Raw genomic sequence first — 12103 nt, forward strand, 5'->3', positions numbered from 1 at the left:
TTAATATTGTTTCCCTGTTTTGCAAAGATAATAGTTGCATCCTTATCGAGCCGAGATCAAATGCATAGTACATTGCATTTATCTTTTGTATCTTGGCAAGGCATGTTTCGATTTCGCGCTATATTTCTGCAGTTTTTCACTGTCACGCGTGGCATTATCTTAATCGAAACACGGATCTCTAGGCATTGCCTGTATATATCCTGCAAAAATTTCCAAGAACTTCTTAAGTAATGATAAGGAATTAATTACTGTAAATTTCTTACGTGAAAAATATATCTTTTAAACTTGAGAGAGGACATATATAAAAATCATGTAGGTTATAAAATTTTATATAGCCATTTATTTTAATAACATATGTATTTTATAAGAAGAGATGAATCAATATCATACTTTATCACATTTGGATTTCCTTTGTTGTTAATTACAACCATATTTTAGAATGTTATTCTTAAAAAAAAATTATTTCGAAAAGAGATCTGATTTATACGCAATTAATTATTCTTTTATCGATGTAATATAACATTATATTTTTTATTATTTCAGTATTATTTAAATAAATCTTTATGGTTAATAATAATTTTGCAAAAATATTAATAAAATTATGATATAACTAAAAAATATCAAGTAATATAATTTATTTAAAAGTCACAGGCACAATAAATGATATCTGGTATCATTTATAAAGAGATTTATAATTAAAATGTATGTTATTTAAATAATATAAACTAGAGAAAAGGATTCATTAATTATTAAATAACAACTACCATGCATATTGTTAGTATGTGAGCTTATATTTAAAAATGATCATAAATTATTGAAAGCCGCAAATTATTATTCAGCCTCATTAACTCCATGCTTTATATATATAGGTACATATATACACTCGCGACATATGATTTCATAATGTACATAATTTATATCGTTAATTATGTGTGAGATATGGAACAGTATTTGGCTTTCAACTAATGACCAACATTGCACAAATATTATCACTTGTAAAAGTACCAGTATATATCATATATAACTATAATCGAAAAAAGTCTCTCCTGGAAATTTTAATTAAAAATGTTGCAAAAATAGACGTATGTGCAGAAATACCTTTTTAAATAATTAAAGCTATTTTACTTCTTCAAATGTTTTCTTTATTATATGATACATAAAATTATAAATAAAAATTTTGAATTTTGTTGCGAATATAAGTATCGTTTAAAATGGGCTTTGTAAATAATTGTTTTCAGTGTGTGTATTTCATATTTGACCAACTCTCTCTTCATGAAACAACTATATATAACCATTGAAAAATTACGAGATGTGGTACATATGTATGTAAAGTTTCTTTAAGAGACAACGCTGTCGATCTCAGTCGACTATATGCTCGGCAAGAAATATGACAATAATACGCGGTCTTGGTCGATGATATAACGATATCACTGGACAGTCTTTTCGCGACCTTGAAAGCGCGAAATGAAATATTTGTGAACCTCGTGATTTGACTTTTTACGGATGTTCAATCAACGAAACAAACACGTGGCGGAATTCGAGGATTTCGCCGATGTATTCTTGTATCACAATCGAACAAATCATCACATGTGATTATTACACGTTATTACATTATAATGATCCTTTTGCATTTACGATGTTACCACGACGTCACATGCTTATACGTAACGATTTTCTACATTGTTGATGACCTAGCTGATGTTTTGCTCGACGGACAAATTGATTGCAATCGTGTGATTGTGCGCGACATTGTTATATATCGCGTATTATTGGCGGCAATATTTAGATGAATCATTCTCGCGGTTGACGGCAATATATTCTATATTGACTACTATACTTTGCAGGCATATACTTATGTTGTCAATTACGTAAGCAGAGCGACGGTAAACGTCGACATAGACCTTTCTGATAAGTCGTAGCTCATAACTTTATTACGAAGTAACTACTGGAATTTTGACTCTCCAATATATGACGTCCTTTGCGATAAAATAATGAGGTGAAATTACGAGAACTTTGAGGAAGGATGGCAGAACTTTGTTAAAGCTTTGGAAATTTTTCGTCACAGTTAAGAGAAAGGGAGCTTATTTTCAAATTCACCTTCAAAATACATACATTTACATTTATATTTTTAACATACGATACATTTAAAAAATGTTGATTTATGACAATTTTACGACTTTGATTTGAACCAGCTTTATAACAATCTCTATTTTTTTTAAATATAGATTTGAAATTTAATTTTAATTATATAAGCTATGCAATTATATGTGGCGTTATATTTGATCTATATTTATGTGCATATATACATGTATAGATATTATGTAATAAAATACTTTGAAAATATCAGACAAATGTCTTTACGACCTTCCAGAAATGGATCGAATCTCGACTGAAAATCGAGTTAATATATGATCTGACACAATGTCATCAATTATTATTCAGTTTTGTTGTGTACCCAATTTTATTTCTATTATATTTTAATATAAATTTTTATATAAATGTATACATTACAGATTTACAAAGGATTTTGTGTTTAAAGTATCTCTTTTATATTAGCAAATTGAATGAAATGAATAGAATTTTATATCTCGCATATTTTTAAAATTTATTCTTGCGTGTGTTGATAAATCATTGTTTTCAGACAAAGTTAAACAATTTTTAGATAACAAGATTTTTAAATCACACGCAACTACACATACACATACATACTTACACGTATTATGTATTATATTCTAATAAATTATATATTTGATATTCAAAATGATATTGAATTATACATAATAATATAATATGTAGTATAATATATTTTGTATATGAAAGAGTAAAGAGATTTATGTGCATATATAGTTTATTGTAGATTTATCTTCTTTTTTACGACATATTTCTCAGTGAATTTTATTTCAGAGCGCCGAGTAAATATAAAACAACAATCGTGTAAAACGAGCGACATTCTCTCGCATTGTCAATCAAGGCTACGACATAGAATAAACTTTAGTTCGAAACTGCCGAGGTCGTGGTGGACTCTATGCATTTCGACCTCGTTGACGATCGATAATTCAAACCGTATCGATAAGCGGAAGCGTCGCGCGCTGGAATGTAACGACGAGTGACGTCACGTGTTTGCCGTGTGCTCTCGTGTTCAAGTAATAAAGTAAAACGGCGTCATACAAAAGCGATCTATAATCGGCGCAAACCGCACGTTGGCCAGTTTATAGCTAAGACTCGTCGGACAATCAAGCGATTGCAAGCAACCCCCTGCAGGGCGAGGGTTGGTACTTGCCGAATAATCCTGCCATCATGGAATCATCGAAAAGTTGGCAACCCTGTCTACATGTAGATTCAACATGTAACCTCGTACCGTGACCCTCGTTAGGGGTTGAAAGTGCCGTATGCACCTCGGGCGTCTACATGATTGTTACTTTCTCTTTAAAAGAAAGGTAGGTTTTTGCGCATTTCTTGCCCAAAATTTACACAAATGAGAAGAATAAAAAATAAAGTATGTTTGTGCTCTTCTAATCCTGTAAACAAAATCAATGTTATTATCAATAATTCTATTTCTTATTTTGTAATTTTCTTCTTCAAATATTCTTAGAGAACGGTATTCTCTTTTTAAAAATGTTTATTTGACTTCTCACAAGGATTCACTTATACAATCTATTTTTTCATTAGAATATAATTTTTTAAGCGTTTTAATTAATTATTCTTTTCTCATTTTACCTCACTTTATACTATAATTATACCATGCAGTTGTTAAAAAATAAACTGTCGATAAAAATGGCACATGTAATAACGAATGATTGTTGACAGTGGCAGAATCAGTAGTCGAATCCCAGTTTGTGCCACCCTTGGTCGTGCTGGGCTGCGTGCCGGCACGTGCGCGGTGCGCCGAGGCGCGCGTGTTACTCCTCCTGTCACAGACTCGTCCGTCGCGCCGCAGGACAACTTCCCTCTCTGGCCGTGGAAAAGACAGTGCCGATCGGAGCCGCCGCGTTCGTTCGGTTCTTTGGCAACAACGGCAATCAACGACAATCAACGACAATCATCCCCCCAGAAATCCCCTTTCTCCGACGCTCGGAAGCTCGAAAGATTATTCTCGCTTCTCGCACGAGAAGGAAGGATAACACGTGTATAAGAAGAGTCACCATTCACGAGTCACGGCGCTCGCGACACACGTGTCGATTTTCTACGCAAATATATACGAGGCGTGCATTATCGTCGTTATCGCTTGGCGAACGAAGCTGACAGGAAGTGCGGTCTCGGCCGTGGCTGATTTCCGCGCCGATTGCGACGGAGCTGACGTCGCGGAACCGATCGCGGTCGCCTGCTCACGAAAACACGACGAGCGAATCAATGTCACGTTGTGAGTCGGAACCGGGAGCGCCGACCAGCTAGCACACGACCTTTATCCTTTATCATCGTCCGGAGTCTTCTGCGACGTGTCCGGGGGAAGAAGTGACACACCGAGGACCAATCAGCCTCGGCATTCTTGAAGACGGATTCCTAGGAGCAACGTGCGAACCGGGAGCATCTGGGTTCTTCTTGCAACAGGTACGACTCCAAAATTTCGACCATTTATTTATATCTTGTAAAGGTATTTCAATTTTGATTTTGATTGTCAATATTGATTTGATGTTGATGTTAATTGGTGCAATTGTCAATTATCATATTCGATCGATATCGTGAATGAGTCGATTAATCTGTATCATAATAAGTATACTAATGAAATGTTTATTCGCGTCGATGAAGCTTCTTGTGTTAAATATTTTGATTCCTTTAACAAGTCACTTCTAGTCGTATTTCAAGGTCGATTCCGAGTTAACTTACTCGTGTCTGTGATACTAGAGTTTGTGTAATGGTCGAGCGTAAAGATTGAAATCGTTGTTTCGATCCATTTTATTCATGAAATTAGCACCGGTTCAGATAAACATTAAGTTGTTCCTCGCAAATCACTTCTTCACGTTTATAACACAGACATAAGAAAACTTGAAAAATGTTGAGTATTTTTGCTCGCGACAGACAATTTTTTTTGCACTTTTATCTTCTTTTGAGATAGAAAAGTTTATTTATAGGATTACTTATATGAGAAAACGACACGACATGCTGCGTGTGTGCATACATAAGGCGTGAAGATCGCAGAGCTTAGATACTTGGATAAGATAAACTATTCGCACTCCTGTAATATCGGTCGTTCTAATCTTTAATATACATACATATACTTCCATAGGATTACAAGATTGTGCCGAAACAGCATGACGAAACGATTTTTTTCGTGACTCACGTCACGCGATATATACACGCCAAGTCGTCGTTTGCAAAAAGAAACATCGTGCGAAGACTGACAATGTCTCGCTTCTCTTATTACGTTTGCAGTGAAGAAGATAATTAACGCTGAATAATCTCGGCGTGAAAGGAAACAATAGCTTTTCGGTCGCAGCATAGTGTGCGCTTTTGTGTGTGTTGTTCAATCTAATAATTCACGTTCTGACAATAGGATATTTGTTGTTTCTGCATTTACAATCATGATTATTCATCATCAATCGTGATTAATTATTAAGCGTTAATTAGTCATTATTGATATTGATTACTATCGAACTTTTATAATAAAAGCAAAATAACTATTCAAAATTTCAACTCACGATTCAATTGATTCGTGATTGTTACGATTGGATAAAAAAATTGGATAGTTTAACTTTTTTATAAATTCATTGATGGAATTTTTAATGATCAGTATATTTTATTACGATATTTTTATAGATACTCATATGTCATTTTCATGTTTACGTATTGGTACGTCTATCAATTCTATACGAGTGTGTTTGCGCAAACAGAAAATGAAAAAAAAACACGAAATTGACATTAACAGTTGGAAAATATTTGGTTGTGCTTGCACTATGAATAACTTTTCCGTTTCAATTCGATATTTTCACGTTCTCGCGTTATTTGCCTTCAAATATCTGTCACACCCATTTTTCGTTTTATGCATCTTACAATTAGTAATATTCGCTAATTACATCGATTTCTTACCGGATATTTACACTGTCCTTTTTGATTGCGACGAAGTAACGGACTTTTTATGTCTCGAATTAACTCTTTGCCGGATATATATTTCTCTATTTCATGCTACTGTTTAATTAAGTCTTATGGTAAAAAAAAGAAGGAGGAAAAGAGTGCATCTTTTTTTGCGCTTGCTAAAGAACGAAGTGATTGCTCTTGTCCTATTTGTCCTCTGCTTGGTTCATTTTTTTGTTGGCTGCATTCTTTGTAGTCTAAAATATCAAGCTACGGATTAGCCTACTTTCCGCATTATTTCAGAGCTTTGGCGCTTCTGCACAAAGAATACACAAAGAACATATAATTGCATACGTACGTAATTATTCGCTCTGGCGTATAATATGCTCTCAGAAAAATATGATAACAAGCACTGTGCAAACGAATTTTCACGAGGATAGCTTACGTTATTAATAATAATTTTGCGTTATTAAAATTGAAAGTCCTCAATTATTTTTATGTTATTGAATAAAGGTTGTCGAAATGTGCAATAAGAAAATATGCAATATGTTTGCATGAAAATGGAGTAGTAAATTAAATGTATTATAATTTGTTTTCTATAAATCAAAGAAAATGATTCGCATATTCTGTATTAAAAAATATTTAAAAAGAGTAGTAGGAATTTTAAGGGCTTTTAATTGGGATTAATTGCGTCAATTTTCTTTTTATGTCAAATTTTTTTATTTTTTTTTAATTAAAAATTATGTTTGTGTGTTTTTGTAAAATCTCCGAATAAAACATACACTAAAACATGTTATTTTATTTGAAATAACTACTAAAATATTAAAATACTCATTAATCGACATAATCAAACATGAGTCAAACTAGGTGCACGCGATAAAGGGTGCAAAAAAGACAGAGTATCACGCGACTATATGAATATATGTATATATACGAGTACATATGTGTATTCATCAGTGATTTTTAAATATCTTTTTTTGTTTTTGAATCATTTTTGATAAGATTAAAAAAGAGGAAATACATATGTTGAATATTTTCTGTTATCAGTTCAAACTGTGTTGCATTCAAGTTCGAAAAATTTGCAATTAAAATGCAGCACGAAGAAACTATTTCTTGAACATAAATGTATAACGAGAATGTATATGATTTAAAAAATTTTAGACTACGATTATATAAATATCAGAACAACGAATGATTATAATAATGTTTGTCGTTCTTTCCATTTGATCAATCGTCATTGAAATTTCTCAAATCATTGTTACATGTTCGAATTGATTTCATTCTATTATATTTTGATCTTGCATTTACTCTTATGAGCCTTGAAAATTAAAGTAATTATAATATAAGATATTAATATTTTTCGAAGAAAGTGTAAATTAAACAATAAGTACTAAAATACATGAATTAAAGAGCACTTAAACTTTAAAAAAATATTTAAGACAAATGAATAAGAATGATAAAATAAAATAATAAAATCGATTATTCTCACATTAATATTATAAAAGAAAATAAAATTATATAAAAATTTGCTTCTCATTGTTTTTAAATTAATTTAAATCATTGTATTATATAGGCATTGACAAATTTGAATATTTTTTTTTAATATTAGCATATCAATTTACTTGCATTGAAATCTTTTCTGTGTCTTTTTTTCTCTTTCTTTCTTTCTTATTAAATCCGATATAATACTCGAAATTTAACATTATTATGTCCGACAAGATGATTCACGTTGTATTTTTTAACATCTTATCTACCTTTCATCAAATTATAAAAAAAGAAAACTAAGTGACGTTCCAAGTAAAAGAGAAAAAGAAAGAGAAGAGGAAGAAAAAGAGAATTATATAGTACACTATTACATTATTTTATACATATTATAATAAATGACATTGATATACGAATTAAAATTTAAAAAAAATATTTTTGTATTTTAAATTATTATTTGACATTATTTTACGCGTAAAAGGTGCCTCATGACGCCAAATGAAAATGAGGAAAATGTCAGTGGAACCTTTCGCCATTGACTAAAATAGTTAAACATAGCACGTCACGAATATTGTCACGAAAGAGATAGCTTGTGGATCTTTATCTCGCAAATAGAGCTCGGAATTTTCCAATGACCTAACAATTGAAACAGTTTAAACTTCGAGCTTGAATTTTAAATTGTAATTTTCCAATGACCTAACAATTGAAACAGTTTGAACTTTAAGCTCGAATTTTAAATTATTTAAATCTTTTATAAACTTGGAAGTTATAATAGTTTGAATTTAAATTTATATCAAATAGCATAAATAAATTAGGTAATAAAGTGATAAATATAAGGCCAACTTATCGAGCTGAATATTCGAGATGTTCAGTCAACTACCATTTATTACATGTATAAATTATAAAACTACAGTCATTATATTAAAACTAACGCAAATTACAATCATTCTATAAACGTTTCGACCGCACGCGGTCTTCTTCAGTATAATTATTGAAATATAAATTCTTACAATTCACATAATATCGAAATTTAATTATAGTTATTCAGAATCAAGAGTTTTTGAGCAATTAACGCGTGTTTCAATCCGTCCTGTCCAACAATGTTCGCCTCGATATGATCCCTGATTTTGTTCAGATCTCGGATAGTTTCATCGTTAATATGCGAGAAATTAACCCGTTCCGTAGGCGCTGCGATTAATAAAAAATTACCGATCAACGAATGTCCAAATTATAATATGTATTCCCTACAATTGGTAGTATGCTTACCTATCATCGTTCTTCTTGACAATTTTGCTACTTATTAACAGTTATTAAGGATGACACATAACAAACCAACAATACAGAAAGACAGCTCATTTGATTCTGAATAACTATAATTAAATTTCGATATTATGTGAATTGTAAGAATTTATATTTCAATAATTATACTGAAGAAGACCGCGTGCGGTCGAAACGTTTATAGAATGATTGTAATTTGCGTTAGTTTTAATATAATGACTGTAGTTTTATAATTTATACATGTAATAAATGGTAGTTGACTGAACATCTCGAATATTCAGCTCGATAAGTTGGCCTTATATTTATCACTTTGTTTTCAATATACGAGCGACAATTGTATTAATTTAAATTAGGTAATGTTTATTCTAAGAAGAAAATGAATCAAAATAGATTATTTTGTATTATTTTTGTTTAAATTTTTTTATGTCTGAACAGTTCTAACTTTGAATATATTGGGAAACAATCAAATAATTAATTTTATAAATAAATTCCGAATTTCTGATTAAATTGCATAGAATTTCTGACTAAATTGCATGAATATTAATATGCAATGAATATTAATATACAATATAGTGAAAAGAACTTAAACTAGAAAAAATTGTTCATAAAATTGAGAATTATTTTATTATTTCTATTTCGATTTATTAATTAGAAAGATTAATATTCAGTTTTATTAACATATACATTTTTCTCGATAATAACAAACAATTACATTTTTAAGTGGCCTTAAATCCTTTTGATACTGGATCTTTAGTAAGAAACAATCTTTTCCACAAAGTTAAACGCAGTTTTTTAATTAAAACACTGTAGAATGAACGGCTTACGAAAATATTAAGAATAATCGGATAGTCAAAGCTATTGAGTAACAAGTGCTATAAGCGACAACTTTTACGCAGGTTGTATTATAACAGCGGATCAATTCATGTATTAAAAATTAAATTCTTTTGGCGCAGTTGTTAGCAGCAGTTACCTTATTCGTAAAAAGCAGTAGAAATTGCTGATATGTTGTTCAATAAATTTTTTAAAATTAATTTTTCTGTAATTATGATAAAATGTTTTCTTCAGCATCGTATCATTAAGTTCTTTTTAACACGCAAGTGCTTTTAACACGATGCCCTTTGAAGATATCATTTTTTGCCAGACAAATTTTAATCAACGATTTCTAAATTATACATTTCATAAATTATATTTCGCACGATAGTTACATTTCATATTATTTCTTTTCATTTTTCGTAAAACTATATTATATTTTCTAACATCTGTTAAGTTACATTCAATTACATTGCATTTGCATCTCTATAATTAATTTAAAATAAAGTAAATATAAAAGAATTTAAAAATATTAAAGTCAATAAGTCCAATCATTGAATCAAAATCAATTTTTTTATAAGTTAAATTTGATACAAAAAAAAAACAAATTTAATTCTACATTTTTCACTTATATTCACACATGGAAAAATTTATTAACTATTTTTGAGAGAAGCTAATATTGAAGTTAAAATTGAAATAAATGAAATAAATAAATGAAGAATAATATGTTTATATATGAAAATATAAGTTTTCATTATTGCGAAAATATATTTGATATTTATCAAAAAGTATATTTATCGAAAACGATGGTACAACCGTGCAATTTCTACACATGTACATTTATTTAAATTAATGTATGTGAGTGTATGATAAATTATTGAACTCTCTACCAGATATTTTTTTATGAATATTTTTTATGGATAGAGAGGAGGGATATGACCGAGATTAAAGGTTGTGGGCAATGCCGTTTCGTTTCCAGAAATTTTCCAAAGGCACTTTGATAAATAGCTTCTGTCGAACGGGCAAAGAAAGACCACACTAGCCTACGTCCGCTGAAAATGATTTATGTAAGCAATGAGTCTCGCATCAATCTATAAATTTTCATTTAATCAAACAAGAGAGACTTGCAAGTTGTTATTTTCAATAATTGAACATTACACCTTCATATCGTTACATTCATTTTAATTCAATGCAACCATATAGGAATTGTGTGAATATATTATTTTAGCGTCAATATTAAAAATAATATATTAATTATATATTAAGAAAGTATACATAAAAAAATTTTTACAATAATATTATATTTTAACGAAATCGAAAGAGAATATCAATTTGTTTACATGTCTTTTTAGCAAAAGATAAAAAGAATGTTTTCTATGTGTGAGTATGTGTACAATATAAATTTTGTAAAAAATAAATGAAATTTTTTTAAAGTGAACGAATTAAAAAAAGAAAATAAAAATCTAGATTCTACAATTTCTAATTAAGTAAGGTTTTTCTCTTAGAATTCACGTAAAAGATGCTAAAAATTAGTAATTTTTATATATTTGTATTATATGCGAACAATATAATTAATTTAGAATTTTAAGGATTAAAAAAATTACTAGTTCGAGTTATTACAGAGTAATAAATGAAAACTGTGATTTGCTTGCTTTGAAACAATTACCGCGATATTGCTCGCGTATTCCCCTACTGTATGTTGAAGTATTCATATTTTCCGCAGTAATCAGCAACTCGTTCACGACGACAGCGTAGGAGGAGAAAGTTGTGAAAAAAAAGGAGGAAAAAAAATAAGTATCAGGTATATACGACGTGATAACGTCGGGGTTAGGAAACACAATCGAGTCGCGAATCGCATGTCTATATGACAACTATATAATTCTTGCGAACTAGACCCACTAACCGAGACACGTCGGCTATCGATCTACGATATTACACGCATGTATGTATGCCATAAGCAAACATACGGGATACGTGCGCACTTAATGATTGCATATGTATACGTAATGCAGACGGGAAACAGAAAATATATGACGTTTCTATATAACACAGATTGAGAAAACTGCATAATTAATCAACGAGAGAGACGCGTTAAGATAACGCTGATTCGAACAGGATTAATCGAAAAAAAATTTTAAACAAAAATCTGTACATTTATTGAAGAATTAATTATTCTCAATTTTAAATTAATCTTTTTTTAAGAAATGAAGATTAAATTACAAAGTGTGGAAAATTTATAAAATTATATAATATAATTATTATAGTCCTTTCGAAGAAAAAAATAAAAAATTTCAAGTTTATTGTTATTAATATTCCTCGCTGTTTGTTACTTTGGCAACAACCCCTCAAACAATACCATATTCTGTTACGAACAGGCGGAGTACATCGACCACGAAATTTGAGCACAAGTAAAGTTAGATAAATGACGAATCACGCGATTTATGCCAAAAGGATGTTTCTTTGTTCTCTTGTGTTCATTGTAATGCAGACACAGAGAAAATTAATTATGATATTTTATTGTTCA

At 30.2% G+C, this 12103-nt stretch overlaps 1 protein-coding gene and 1 long non-coding RNA gene across 3 annotated transcripts in view; one reads left to right on the forward strand and one right to left on the reverse strand.

Moving 5' to 3' along the window:
* Positions 1-1716: 1716 nt before the first annotated feature.
* LOC146723199 (uncharacterized) lies at positions 1717-5174 on the reverse strand. Its single transcript, XR_014924693.1, has 2 exons — positions 3718-5174; positions 1717-3518 (listed from the first exon to the last, which is right to left on the reverse strand). It is a non-coding gene; the product is annotated as an uncharacterized LOC146723199 (long non-coding RNA).
* KCNQ (KCNQ potassium channel) overlaps positions 3831-12103 on the forward strand; it is a 78363-nt gene continuing 70090 nt past the window's right edge. For both annotated transcript variants that reach the window (XM_085482872.1, XM_085482871.1), the window contains exon 1: positions 3831-4548. The gene's annotated coding sequence lies outside the window, so the exon portion shown is untranslated. The remainder of the gene's footprint in view (positions 4549-12103) is intronic.

This window comes from Nylanderia fulva, unplaced genomic scaffold, assembly GCF_048542155.1.
Source record: "Nylanderia fulva isolate GAGA-0341 unplaced genomic scaffold, ASM4854215v1 Scaffold22, whole genome shotgun sequence".
In the NCBI taxonomy this organism is placed as follows: Eukaryota; Metazoa; Arthropoda; class Insecta; order Hymenoptera; family Formicidae; genus Nylanderia; species Nylanderia fulva.